Source organism: Phacochoerus africanus, chromosome 7, assembly GCF_016906955.1.
Source record: "Phacochoerus africanus isolate WHEZ1 chromosome 7, ROS_Pafr_v1, whole genome shotgun sequence".
Lineage (NCBI taxonomy): Eukaryota > Metazoa > Chordata > Mammalia > Artiodactyla > Suidae > Phacochoerus > Phacochoerus africanus.
The window spans coordinates 19,352,065-19,367,629 of NC_062550.1; the positions used below are offsets into that span (position 1 = coordinate 19,352,065).

General features: G+C 41.4%; 1 pseudogene; it reads left to right on the forward strand.

Annotated features, from left to right (window-relative positions):
• The first annotated feature begins 128 nt into the window (after positions 1–128).
• LOC125130337 (ubiquitin-conjugating enzyme E2 R1-like) lies at positions 129–15,084 on the forward strand (annotated as a pseudogene).
• The last annotated feature ends 481 nt before the right edge of the window (positions 15,085–15,565 follow it).

Sequence of the window (15,565 nt, forward strand, 5' to 3'; positions counted from 1 at the left end):
GAGCAACAAGACAAAAAGAAACCACTTCTTGGATGCCCACCTAGAAGCCACCACACCAGCCCTGGGTGCTGTGGGACTCTGATAAGAAGAAGAAATAAACCTCTTCTCCTGCGGGAGTGGCCGCGGAGATGGGAGTGCCAGCTGGGGTCTCCCTGGAAGCATCTAGTGCCTGCTGGTGCTGGGGAACGGTGGGAAAGGGAATCCAATTCGAAGAGTGTAGGGACAGGAAAAGTGTAAGGCAAGGTAAATGTTTTCACATTGAGGAAGAGGAAAGAGCGATTAAAATATCCCTAAGTCTCTTAAGGGTAGGGTTAGGGGTATTTTTGAAAAGCATTGACTCTTCCTTTTCATTCCTGCAATTTTCTCAATGTGAGAATCAGGCTAAAGGTGTCTGTTGCATGAGCAGTCACAAGGCCCAAGGCATCATTCATGCACTTTAAAAAGTGAAGTGTTTTCTCACATATTTTCTGTATATTCTTGGAAATTATCTGATAGAAGCTCGTTCTTTCTTTCTTTCTTTCTTTCTTTCTTTCTTTCTTTCTTTCTTTCTTTCTTTCTTTCTTTCTTTCTTTCTTTCTTTCTTTCTTTCTTTCTTTCCTTTTTAGGGCTGAACCCAAGGCATGTGGAGGTTCCCAGGCTAGGGGTCTAATCGGAGCTATAGCTGCCGGTCTGCACCACAGCCACAGCAACTCGGGATCCTTAACCCACTGAGTGAGGCCAGGGATCAAACTCCCATCCTCATGGATCCTAGTTGGGTTTGCTAACCACTGAGCCATGAAGGGAGCTCCTAGCATTCTTTTATTCTCATTTAAATTTGAAATTTGTCTGGAATTGGATTTTGTGGATCGTATGAGGTAAGAGCACTCTCTCGACTGTTTTAAAAACCATTCTCTTATTGTTCTGCAGTGATAACTTTGTCACAGATCAAAGGCGTGTGGCAATATCTACTAAAATTGAACACAACACACACACCCCCTATGTTCCACTAAGCCTACTCCCAGATGTAACCCTAAGAGAAATGCATTCATCTGTGCATGAAAAGACAGATTTGAGAATGTTTATAGCAGCACTACTCAAAATAGCCCAATAGGCAGCAATATCGCACTGTAATCATCAAACTTGCTAAGAGACTAAAATTTAATGTGTGTGATAGAAATGCTAATTATCCCACAAAGGCAATCATATTACAATACATAAATATATCAAGTTAACATGTTGTACACCTTAAATTTGTGGAATGGTATACATCAAATATATTTCAGACTTAAAAAAAGTTTAAAAAACCCCACCCTCTTGGATAGCCTTAATATGAAAACAACCCAAATGTCTATCGATGTAGAATAGATGAAGGAATGGCAGTATATTCGTGCAAGAAAGTAGCATGCAGCCATGAAAACAAGTAGCCAAACCACGTACAATAGCTTTGATAAATCTCCCAAACATGTTTTTGAGTAAAAGTCACAAGTAAAATAATATAAACTATCTCATTCTATTTATATGAAGCTTAAAAATGGGCAAAATGAATCCACGGTGTTTGAAGGTTATCTTTGGGGGAAGAGTAGAGTTAGTAACTCGGGGGACACACAGAGGATTTCTGAGGTAATAGCAATGTTTTTTCTTTTCTTTTTCTTTTTTTCTTTGTCTTTTAGGGCCACACCTGAGGCATATGGAGGTTCCCAGGCTAGGGGTCTAATCGGAGCTGTAGTTGCCAGCCTACACCAGAGCCACAGCAGTGGCAGATCTGAGCTGCATCTGCGACCTACACCACAGCTCACGGCAGCACTGGATCCTTAACCCACTGAGCGAGGCCAGGGATCGAACCCAAAACCTCATGGTTCCTAGTTGGATTCATTTCTGCTGCACCACGACGGGAACTCCAGTAATGTTCTATTTCTTAATCTGAGTGGTGGTTACTTTGTGGTAATTCTTTGAACTGCATAATGTTTGCATTTTTTTTTTCCTTTTTCAGCTGTCCCCACAGCATATGGAAGTTCCCAGGCCAGGGATGGAATCCGAGCTGGAGTTGCAATCTATGCCACAGCTGCAGCAATGCTGGATCCTTAACCCACGGTGCCACAGTGGGAACTCCAATGTTTGCCCTTTTTTTGGTATGTGTATTATATAACAATGGAAAGTTTATTTTAAAAAAGAATTTTGTTGTTATGCTATATGCTAAAGGAAGAAAGACTGAAGAGAGGCATGATAAAGTTAAGACAGATCCTACCTGGAGGTCACCTTCTTTTGGTTTCAAAGTAGCTGTTGCATTTCTCCAGTAAAACACCAACACATATAATGGATATACATGCAAAGCAATGTTTGATATTTGATATAAGATGGTAGATGGAAGAGGAAGACAAAACTAGTAGTCAGATTTCAGCAAATCTCAAATAGCACTGACCATAGAATGCGCCATTATTTAAGTAAAACATTTATAGGGAAAAATGCTGCTAATTAAATGCGAAACCTTAACAGTGGGCCTGGGTGACACAGGCATTGGTCCTATCAGCTCCTCATTGCTTTGAGATTTCTTTGATTTATTCCAACAGATCTGGCAATTTGTCCTCACTTTACTTGCCTTATTTGCTTGGCATCTGTTATTAGGATTGTCATTGCTGTTGCAGATACATCAAGTACAAAATGGCACACAATTTCACCTTGTCGTGGGCTTTTTTCTTTGGTCTTCTAAAGCTCTTGGTGAGTCTTTACCAGAGAATCAGAATTTTGGCATTTCCTCCAATGTGAAATGTTTGCTTTATTACCACCAATTTGCCCCTGCTGCTCTGTTTCTCTGCCTTTCTGTGACTATAATACCCTTTCGTTTCAATGAGCCATCTTTTAAAAGGCATTTTTAAGCATCAATTAAACTCATCGGCAGTGATGCCAATAGGAGAGCTAAGGCCAAGTTCATACATGTGAAGGCAGGGACACAGCTGCTGCCTGGCCAGCAGGGATTGTAAGAGGATTCTCGACTTCAGAGATGTTAAAATGTGAAAAAATGTGCATCTTTGAATTGATGAATCAGTGTGTTGAAGGAAAAGGCAGAGTCAGAAAATTACTATTTACAGAATTAGAGGAAGTCTCACATACTTGCATAATTTGGGCTGAAAATAAGAAGTGATGTATTTCAAGGGCCCAGAAGAAAATCAGGGAAAAGGTCAAAAGAAAATAACATGGTTTGCCTAAAATAAATACACCATACTTATGGAGGCTGCTAGGCATTAACTGGATGTAGAGAAACATCACTGGTCTCCTTCTCCCCTTGGGAGGCAGGTGATACGATAACTTAGAGCAGTGGAGTGCAGGTGAATGTTCAGCAACAGCCTTTCCAGAAAAATACGCATATATAAGTTTATTAAAAATTTTACTGATGTAAAGAATCTGTAGCAGTTTACAAATACTATTAAATATACTACTCTTTGTTTTGTAGTTACGTATATAGTACCACGTAACTAATTAGCCAATTGATTCCCCCAGAATGCTAACTTTTTAGGGGCGTACCTGTGGCACATGGAGGTTCCCAGGCTGGGGGTTGAATTGGAGCCGTAGCAGCCAGCCTATGCCACAGCAACAGCAACGCTGAATCCTTAACCCACTGAGCGAGGCCAGGAATCGAGCCTCCATCCTCATGGATACTAGTCAGGTTCACTACCATTGAGCCACAATGGGAACTCCCAGAATGCTTTTGATGATTTTTCCTGAACTCGGTATCCATTGCCAACTTATGCTAACAGTTGTCAAATGAATACAGTTCTGACATGAATGTTGGTTGGTATTTTTGTTTTCATTAATAAACAAGAGCAAAGTGAAACAGCAAAGACAGATGTTGGAAATTCACTGGTTTGTCAATGACATAAGTGTCTTCCTCACTGAGCCAGATAATAGTCTTTTAATACGGAAAGAAGTTTTCCTCAATGTTTTTGTGTTATGAAAAACATAACAGCTGTGGACACAGCACACTTTCAAGTTTAGCCTATGTTACTAACATTTTACCCCCACCTTCTTAAGTCTAGACAATCAACAAAATGATAAATCAAGTCCTAAACTGTATCACCTGCCAATTGCTATGTTGTAAATACTCCCATCATGGTCAATTTCAACCTATCAGTGTGCTTTTGCTGAATGTGGAGTTGCAAAGAGATGCAAGATGCAGGGTAGCACAATATTATTTAGTATTTCCACCCCACAGATACAAGAGATGCAAATAATCTTAAGAGCTTAGGCATTAGTCAAAGGTAGTGACGATAATTAGGAAGTGATAAATTCTGAGTATTTATTATCTCATTTTAAATATAATTTAGTTAATTGTATGTTTGTATAACTGAATTTTTTTTCCATGGCCACACCTGCAGCATATGGAAGTTCCCAGGCTTGGGGGTCGAATGGGAGCTGCAGCTGCCAGCCTATGCCACAGTCACAGCAACACCAGATCCAAGCTGCATCTGTGACGTACGCCACAACTTGTGGCAACACCGTTTACTTACCCACTGAGCAAGGCCAGGAATTGAATCTGTATCCTCATGGATATTATAGTGGGTTATTGACCCACTGAGCCACAGTAGGAACTCCTAACTTAAGTTTTAATAATGGCTGTGCTGGAGTTCCTATCGTGGCTCCACGGAAAAGAATCTGACTAGTATCCATGAGGACAAAGATTCGATCTCTGTTTTTGAATTTTATATAAAGGAAGTAATCAACTCCATCTACTTAGTGCCTTGCTTCTGTGTCTGACCCAATGGTTGTGAGTCATTCATGTTGTTTCCTGTAGGGCTAGTTCATTTTCATTGCTGCAGAATAGTCCTTTCTGTGAATATACAGCATTTAACTTGTTCATTCTAGGGGTGAAGGACGTTTGACTATGGTAAACATTGCTTTTGTGAACATTTTCCCCTCATGCATCCTGGTACACACGACCCTGAGTTTCTCTAAGGTACATCTCTGAGGGTGAACTTGGAAGCACATGGAATGTGCCCATCTTTAGTGTGACTGGATAATTCCATTCTGCTTTGCAAAGTGTGCCCATTAGTGGTGTAAGAAAGTTCCCCTTGAACTAGTCAATATCCTGGGATAAGCCATAATGGAAGAGACTATACAAAAGAATGTACATATGTGTGTAACTGAGTCACTTGACTGTACAGAAGAAAGTAACACAAGGTTGTGAATCAACTCTACTTCAATTAAAAAAATAAATTAAAAACAGAAAGTTCTCCTTGCCCCAACATTTGGCATTGTCAGACTTAAAATTTTTTTGTCCATCTGGTAAGCAGTTCATTGTGGTTTGATTTGAATTTTTCATCATTAATAAGGTTTAACGCCTCTTTGTATGTTTGTTGGTGATTTAGATTTCTTTTCATGTCAAGGACTTAAGTTTTTTGCCCAGGTTCTAATGGTGGTTTTACTCTTGACTGCAGGAGTTCTTAATCTTAGACCTGTGTCAGTTATATGTGTTTCAAATATGTTACCTCCCCAACCTTTTCTCTTTTCACTTTCTTTGTGGTATCATTTGGAAAATAGACTCTCAGGATTGGATTTATCTTTTTCTTTACAGACAGTGCTTTTTGTGTCTTGTATAAGAAATCCCTCTTTTCCCTGAGGTTATGAAGTTATTTTGCAGTATTATATTCAAAGCTTTTTATCATTTTGGCTTTCACATTTAGATCTTTATTTCACATGAAAGTAGAAGTCTAATTTCATTATTTTCCATGTGATTACCCAATTTCAGCACCATTTATTAAAAGTCTGTCATTTTCCCCATTGACCTGCAATGCCACCTCTGGTCCTACATCAAGGGTTTAGATATGTGGGGGTCTGTTTCTGGGATTTCCATTCTGTTCCATTGATTTTTTTCATCTAACTCTGTGGCAACACCATATACATTTTTCCATTTCAGTTTTCCTTTTGTCATTCATTTAATACGTTTATTTAGAAAGCCTGATAGACCCTCTTTTAGGTACGGCGGATAAAGCGGTGAATAGAGCAGACATAAAATCCCTGACCTCCCAGAGTTTATGTTCTATTGGGAGAGTCACAATCAACAAGAAAAATAAATTAAATAGACAGTATGTTAGATAATATTTGCTAAGGGGAAAAATTAAGCAGGGAAAGGGAATAGGCAGTGTTGGGTGGGACTGAAGTTTTGGATAGGATGAGCAGGGAAGGTGTCATTGAAGAGGAGACACCTGAGTTTCTATCTAAAGGCAATAAGGGAGCGCCCTATGGCTATCGGGAGGAAGAGAGAAGAAGGCTGATCCAGGCAGAAGGACCAGCAAGTGCAAAAGCCCTGAGACGGGACTGTGCGTGATGTGTCTGAGTAGCGGGTGAGACCAGGGAGAGTGTGTGCTGTGGGTGATGCTCGAAGGGGACGATGTCAGAGAATTAACCCAGGCCGGTCATGAGGGAGCTTGTAACTCATAATGCAGGTGTTGGCTTTTATTGCTATTAGAGGGTTTTGAGTGGAGTAACTTGATCTGATGTCTCTTTGAGAGGATCCTTCTGGATGTTGAGTCGAGAAGAGACTGAAGGAGGGCCAGGGTAGAAACCAGGAGATTAGCTAAGAGGCTGTTGAAACAAGTCAGGTGGAAGATAATGATGACTTGGACCAGAGGTGGCTGTGGTGACAGAGGTCAGATTCTGGATCTGCTGATGGGTCAGATGTGAAGTTTGAAAGACAGTAGTTGAAGAGGACTCCAGAGTTTCCTCTTGGGAACATTTTCCATAAAGGCACAAAGTTTTCACCATTTGATGAGCATTACCATACAGAGAATGCTGACAAACAGAGAAGAGGAGCTTCAGCACGATGTTAAGGGCTGGGCCAAACTCATCTGCCACCATTTCTTTCAGTGAAAGTCAGAAAAAACTTCTGTAGCTCCTGTTGTGGCTCAGCAGGTTAAGAACCCGACTAGTATCCACGAGGATGCGGGTTCAATCCCTGGCCTCGCTCAGTCGGTTAAGGATCTGGCGTTGCCACAGGCTGCAGTGTAGGTTGAAGATGTGGCTCAGATCCAACTGAGGGTCTGAGCTGTGGAGTAGGCTGGCAGCTGCAGCTCTGATTCAACACCCAGCTTGGGAACCTCCATGTGTCACAGGTGCAGCCTTAAAAAAAAAAAAAAAAAAACTTCTTGGAGGAGGCTGAATCCAAGCTAGTTTTTCCGAAGGACAAATAAGAATTTGCCAGATGGAAGTTCACGTTGTGATTCAGTGGTGACGACCCTGAATAGTATCCATGAGGATGCAGGTTTGATCCCTGGCCTTGCCCAGTGGGTTAAGGATCCGGCATTGCTGTGAGCTGTGGTGTAGGTCACAGAAGTAGCTCGGATCCTGAGTTGCTGTGGCTGTGGCATAGGCTGGCAGATGCAGCTCCAATTTGACCCATAGCCTGGGTACCTCCATATGCAGTGGGTACGCACCCCCCCCCAAAAAAAAAGAAAGAAAAGAAAAAAAAGAATTTGCCAGATGAATCCCGGGCTTTCCAAGAATAAGAACAGCATGGGTAAAGGAAGAGTGAAAAAAGCATAGAGTAGACAATCCCAAATTTTCTCAGTTTACTGCATCCTTGATGTCTTGGTGATCTTTTCTGGCATCCTGAGGCCAAAAGTAATGCCTAACAACTCCATTATTGACTAATTAGGTCCAAACAACTTCACAACTACTTATGTCCTAACAACTTAAGTGGCTGCTTGAAAAAATAATACATTTAAATGGAAAGAAAATATTTTCATTTTATTCATGAATAACCACAATGAGATGTCAATGGAACTTGTGCCCCCGTGGAACATTACACAATCCCTCAGATAGTGGAATCGGATTGGACAGCACCACCGTGCCTTCCCATTCCACCCTGATTTTTCACATGACGTCCGTCTTGTTACAGCAACTCTTGGAAGCTTAACTTCGCACAGAGATAATGTCACTGAAAAGAATACTTATCATCTAGTGCTGAAATTGTGAATTATCTCCAATTAGTAGTTGGTACAGTGTGTAATAGATGTTAATTATTCCGGTGTTTCCCTTGAAAAGTTAAAGTATCTTCCAAAGCCCCTGGGAGTTAAGTGTTCTGGAGTGCCTGGGTTCATAGACTGGAAGCTGCAGGTGTTGGACATTTGGGGGAACTAAAAGCATTTCAGTGCTGTTGGGAGATAATACGTTTGTGCAGGGGGAAGTGAGCAGATATGAAGTTAAACTGTTAGGCAGCAGTCCACTTAGCCAAGGTATCATCTGTCACATTAAGTTTTATCTGGCTCAACAGGGCACCAGGAATGCATAGTCTTAGTCTCTGGAGATGCACATTATAGCGGGAGAGATAGACTAAGAAACATACGTAACTGCAATACCTTGTGATTTTTTTTTTCTCTAACAAAAATGTATAATAAATGATTGGTTTTGATGTGGGACGAAATTAGAGACGGCTTCGTAAAGCATCGAACATGTAGGTTGATCCTTCAGGAATGAATAGTTGACTAGGGAACGAAGTCAGCTGCACAAACAAATGAGCAGGTCCGGTGGTATATTTACGAACTGCACAGGACTCGGGTGGCTGGGGCCAGCGAATTAACACGGCAGGAGCTGAGGATGAAAACATCTTCTGGGGCCTAACGGTGAAGAGCTTTACTTCACAGCTCAATCAACACTGTGGGATTTCTGATTTATTCTGAGAACTATACGGAGGCATCAAAGATTTTTAAGAGGGGAATTATTTGATGAGTTTTGTGTTTTAGAAAGACACATCTGGCAGCATGAAGATGGACTAAATAGCGAGAGATGGGAGGTAGGTATACTAGCTTGGAAGGTGGTTGTATAAGTCAGTTGCTGCTGCAGTAATGCTATATAACAAACCTCTTTAAGAGGTTCTCACTCATGGGTCTGTGGATTGGCTGCAACGCAGCTGAGGCAGGCTAGATTTCAGGCTCCAGGCTGCAGGGTGCATCTAAATTCATCCCATGTGCCTCTATTAGCCTTAAACCAGAGACTACTTGGGGGCATGCTCTTCTCATGGTAGCTCTCAGTGCAAGAGACCATGCCAGATGGTATCCAGGCATGTGTCAAGCCTCTGCCTGGATTCTGTCTGCAAACTTTCTATTGAAAGGAGCAAGTTACATAGTTCAATCCAAAGTCACTGGGGCAGGGAAATATGTTCTACCTACTCTAAGACATTGCCAGTTCCCAGGGCTGGGGAGGGAAGCAAGAATTAACAATACTCATGTCCTATTAGTGGCAAGAGATGATGAGGGCAATGACTGTGAAAAGGAGGGTAATAGAGTCAAAGGCATTAGGGGCGAAAGATCCCAGGACTTACGGTCCACTTAGAAGTGAGGTGAGTGAAGAGGATGCGGTTGACATCTTGAGCAGGTGGACAATGAACTAATGTTTTCACAGTGCTGAGGTGTGAGGCACCACTCTACATGCTTATGTGCTCAGATTAATATAACCTTTTCCTAACAACCCCATGAGACAGCAACTATCATTATCTCCATTTAACAGATAGGGAAACCAAAGCCCAGTAGTTACATAACTTGTCCGAGATCAAAAGGCATGATGATGCTTGAACTTGAATCCCTGAGAGCTGGCTCCGCAGTATGCATGTGGACCACTGTGAGGACCCCCTCTCATTCTGCCTATCAAAGAGTGTACGTACCGAGTTCCCGCTGTGGCTCAGCGGGTTAAGAATCTGACGAGTGTCCATGAGGATGTGCGTTCGATCGATGGCCTCGATCAGTGAGTTAAGGATCTGGCGTTGCTGTGAGCTGTGGCATCAGCTTACAGATGCAGCTCAGATCCCGTGTTGCTGTGGCTGTGGCATAGGTGGTAGCTGCAGCTCTGATTCAACCCTTAGCCTGGGGACTTCCATATGCCACAGGTGTGGCCCTAAAAAAAAAAAAAAAAAGAGTGCACTTACTACATATAATGCATAGCAGTGCCATCATTGGAGTTCCAGATGCTGATCTTCTTTTTTGTCTTTTTAGGGCCGTACCCACGGCATATGGAGGTTCCCAGGCTAGGGGTCCAATCAGAGCTATAGCCACTGACCTACACCACAGCCACAGCCATAGCAATGCCAGATCCAAGCCGCATCTATGACCTACACCACAGCTCACAGCAATGCGGGATCCTTAGCCCACTGAGTGAGGCAGGGATGGAACCTTCGTCCTCATGGATATTAGGTTTGTTTCGGCTGAGCCACAGTGGGAACTCCCCAGATGCTGATCTTGAGGCCTGAGGTATGCTCATGTAGATGCAGTTTGACCAAATTAATTGGTAAGTTATTTGCCAAGCTACACTCAAAGTTAAGATAAGCCAAAAGTAAGGTAAACCAAAAGTAGGATAGTCCAAAATCCACAGGCTAACGCCTGAGTCACAATGTCGCAGGGGATTTCACACTGGCTGCAGTGCAAAGGAAGACGAGGATGAGTGATATCTTCCACATCACCAATATTTCTGCAGGACTTGCCAGTGTGGGAGGAGATTAGGAGTAATCTCAGAGATAAAATCTCCAGACTGGAGTCTGCTGGCATCACAGAAAGCTAAGGAATTAAATCCTGTTTCCACTGAAGGGAACAGTAAATTTAGAGGAAGCAATAACGTCTGGAATGAGGGATGGAAGATTAAATAAACTATTATTGGGTCAAAAGGTAGAAGTGAAGCAGAACATCCAAAGAGAGAAAGTACTTCTGCCAGATTTTCATCAGGTAACCCCAGATGACCTCTAAAGTCAAGGTGAGGAAAGGGACAGAACCAGAGGCTCAGAGGCTCTCAGGGTAGGAAGGGGCACTGTCCTCCTTCACACTTTAAACATCTTTGTACACCAGGCATTCTTTTGTTAAAAACGCAATCGTGTGTATTATTATTTAGCCATGCCCACAGCATGTGGAGGTTCCTGGGCCAGGGATGAGCCAAAGAAGCAACCTGAGCCACAGCAGTGACAACACCAGATCCTTAAAGCTCTGAGCCACTAGGGGACTCCTATACCAGGCATTCTTAACCGGGGGTTCAAGGACACGTTTCACAGTAGAATGTAAAGATATGCATTAATGTGTGTATGTGCATTAGAATGTAAAGATGTGCATTAGCATGTGTATGTGCATTAGTGTGTGCATTAGAATGTAAAGATGTGCGTGTGTGTGTGTGTGTGTGTGTGTGTGTGTATGGATCTGTGAATTTATCTGGGAAAGAAAAAAGATCCATAGGTTTCATCACATTTTCAAAAGGCTCCTTGATCCTAAAAATGTCCACAATAGCTGTTCTTACAGTTCATCCTTGAACAAACACTTTGGCTTCTTTCCTCAGGGGTGGTTGATTAGAATATCCTTCCTCATACTGATCTGGAATCTATCCTCTAGAAACTCCTACCCCTGGTCTTGGTTTTGCTCCCTGGAGCAACACTGGGTAAGTCTAATCCTCTTTCGTCTTTCTAAATGGAAACTCATTTCTCAGTGTATTGAATTTTTTTTTTTTTCTGATATGAGCTTAGTTGTTAAAGGAAATCCTTGGCATTTTTGATGGCTTCAAAGATTCTCATGAAGTCAGCAAATACTCTCATATTTTGAAAAGTTTGTAAGTTTAGCTACCTGGAGCTTAAAAGTAACAGATGTTATTACTTTAACCTCATGTTTAACCCTGAGGCTGAATTTCCATGTTTGCTAAAATCCTAGAGAAAAGATACAGAACTCTGTCCTTTCTCACTGTATGGAAAATAATGACTAATGATAGTTTCAAAGGTCTGATTTTCAGGCGAAGGGGTTTAAATAAGGAGGACATAGGAATTCCTGCTGTGGTACAGTGGGTTAATATTCTGACTCAGCATCTTAGGTCACCTTGGAGACACAGGTTTGATCCCTGACCCAGCTGAGAGGGTTAAAGGATCCAGCATTGCTGCAGCTGCAGCTTGGATTCAATCCCTGGCTCAGGAACTTCCATATGCCATGAGTATGGCCATTAAAAAATAATAAACAAACAAACATATAAATAAATAAAGAGGACACACATCCTGATTGTAAAAACAATAGAGCTCCCAAAATGCAAAATAAAAACTATTTACAAAGGCAAGGAAGAAGACAGCTTTCCTGTCATAGAACTAAATTTTTAAAAAACTGTAACCTCAAACTTCTCTAACTTATTTACACATTTATTATAAATTATCCTACATATAGCCTTTATAACTCTACTTTAACCATTTTTGTGGATTTCTCTTCCTTTTTTCTTTACAATCATTTTGATTTAGTTACCATATTGGAAATCAGTTCTCTGTCTCTTCATCCAGTATGGGGACTGCTCCAATTGAAAACAACTTCTAGGTCAGTTATCTGGAGCACCCTGAGCAGGTAATCACTAAATGTTTGTTGATACAAGATGAGAAGTAAATGCTCACTCATTCAGCGAGTATGTATTGAAAACCTACTGTGTACAATGCACACAAAGTCCAAGTGGTCAAAGAACTTACAGTTTAAGTTTGTACCCAAGTTAAGGCAAATACTTAAACTTATACAGTGACAAAATAACACAACAAAGAGTTACAGCTAGCAAGTCAACAATAAAATGGACTCATGAAATATATTCTAATTAATGAAGATAAGGCAGAAAAAAAGAAGAAACAACAGAAAGAACAAATAGGAAACAAAACAATGTTAGATTTAATCTCAACCATATTAATAATCACATAAACTATAAATTGTCTAACCACCCCAATTGAAAAACAGAACTTGTTAGATGGCAGGGCGGGGGGAGACTCAACTATATATTGCCCAAAAGAAACTCATTTTAAATATAAAGACATAAGTATGTTAAAATATAAATTTTTAAATGTAAAAAGAAATAACATGCCAATAGTTGTGTGTATTAGACAAAGCGACTTTCAGAGCAAAAAAAATGTTACCAGGGATGAAGAATTCATTTTACAACAATAATGGAGCCAATTCACCAAGCGGACATAACAATCCTAAACATTAATGTACCTAAAAACAGAATCCCCAAATGCATGAAGCAAACGCTCATAGAATGGCAAGAGGAAACAGACTAATCTGCAATTATATTCAGAGATTTCAGCATCCCTCTCTCAATAACTGACAGAAGAAGCAAAATGAAAATCAGAGAAGATACAGAGTAATATCGTATACCTGAACATCACCATCAGTCAGCTCAACGTAACTGACACTTACAGAACGCTCCCTCCAGCAGCGGAGAACACACTCTTCTCAAGTGCAAATGGACCATTTCCCAAGATAAGTCATATTATGAGCCATAAAAAAAGTTTCCAAAATTTTTAAAGCAGTCAAGTCATACAAATCATGTTCCCTGAACACAATGCAAGAAAATTAGAAGTTGATAACAGAAAAATACCCGGAAAATCCTTAAATATTTGAAAACTAGATAATACACTTCTAAACAATGCATGAGGTGAGGAAGAAATCAAAAGGGAAATTAGAAAGTTTATTTAACTGAATTAAAATGAAAGTCCCACATATCAAAATTTGTACGAGGCTGCTAAAGCAGTACTTAGAAATTTATAACAACAAATGTCTGTTTTAGAAAAGGCGACGGCCTCAAATCAATGACCTCAGCTTCTACTTTAAGAAAGTGGGGGGTAGGGAGAACAAAAGAAACAAAGCAAGCAGAATAAAGGAAATAATAAAGATCATAGTGGAAATCAATGTGTAGAACATAGAAAATCAATAGAGAAAAATCAATGAAACCAAAAACTGGTTCTTTGGGAATATCAATAAAAATGATAAACTTTTAGCCAGACTAATCAGGAAAAAAGAGAATGAGAGAGAGAGAAAGATGAAAATTACCAATCTCAGGAATGAGAAAGTTGGCATCACTATTGATTCTATGGAGAGTAAAAGAATAATATGGGAGTATTATGAACAATCTTATGGCTATAAATCCAATTACTTAGATAAAATGGTAATTCCTTGAAAGACATGGCTACCAAAGTTCACTCAAGAAGAAATAAAAAATCTGAATAGCCCTAATATTAAAGAAATTAAAATTGTAGATAAAAACTTTCCCACAAAGAAAACTCCAGGCCCAGATGATTTCACTAGGCAAGTCTACCAAACATTTGAGGAAGAAATAATATAAATTTTACACAAACTCCTCCAGAAAATTGAAGAGGAAGGACTACTTCCTAACCTATAAGAGATCAATATTACTCTAATGCCAGAAACAGACAAGGTTTTTTAAGAAAACGACACACCAAAACACCTCATGAACACAGATGTAAATTTTTCTTTTTTTTTGTCAAGCCTGCACCATGTGGAAGTTCCTGGGTCAGGGACTGAACTCCCGCTACAGCAGCGACCCAAGCCACAAGAGTGACAAGGCCGGATCCTCAATCCTCTGTGCCACAAGGGAACTCCGTACAATTCCTAACAAAATGTTAATAAATCAAATTCAACAACATTTGATAGCATGCCATGATTGATACATTGTCCTAGGTTGGTTTAACATTTGAAAATCAGTCAATATAATTCACCATATTAACAAACTAAAGAGAGAAACCAGGGCAGCGCTGACGCAGAGGAGGAGATCAAAGGACCCCAGGAAGAGCCAATGGAGGGCTTCCAGGTGACCCTGATGGACGAGGGTGACCAGTACAACTGGGCAGCAGCCATCTTTGGGCCTCCCAACAACTACTACGTGGGTAGCTACTTCAAGGCTGCCTCATGTTCCCCACTGACTACCCTTATCCTCTGCTGGCCTTTTGGTGTCTGACCCAGAGGTGGCACCCCAACATCTATGCGACTGGGAACTTGCGCATCTCCATTCTCCACCCACTGTGTGAAGAGCTGCCCTCAGAGCCGTGGAACCCCACCCAGAACATAGGGACCATCTTCCTAAATATCATCTCCCTCCTCAACAAACCCAACATCTTCTCCCCAAAGAATCTGGACACCTCTGCAATGTACAGGAAGTGGAAAGAGCAAAGGCAAGGACTGGGAGTACATGGACATCATCTGGAAGCACGTCCTGGGGACCAAGGTGGAGGTGGAGTGGGACACCATGAAGGTGCCCCCCATGCTGGCCAGAGTATGTGTAAAGACAAAGGACCCCGCACTGGATGAGGGCTTAGACTTTTCTAGGACGCTACCATGAGGACGGCAAGGCCAGGCCAACAGCTGCTTCCAGGATGAGCTCCAGATGACTGCCTCTCTTATTGGCTGGAGCCAGAGACTTGGGATCCCAGCTCAAGTGGAAAGAGTAAATTAGGGTCACTCTTGGCTTTGCTTTGGTTTGTTTGGCATCTAAATTAAGTGACTTTGTGAGAAACAAACAAACAAACAAAAAAGACAAGAAAAGAAAGGAAAGAAAAACCATATGCAAAAAAAAAAAAAAAAAAGGAGTTCCCGTCGTGGCGCAGTGGTTAACGAATCTGACTAGGAACCATGAGGTTGAGGGTTCGATCCCTGGCCTCGCTCAGTGGGTTAACGATCCGGCATTGCCGTGAGCTGTGGTATAGGTCGCAGACGCGGCTCGGATCCTGCGTTGTTGTGGCTCTGGTGTAGGCTGGCAGCTACAGCTCCGATTCGACCCCTAGCCTGGGAACCTCCATATGCTGCAGGAGCGGCCCAAGAAA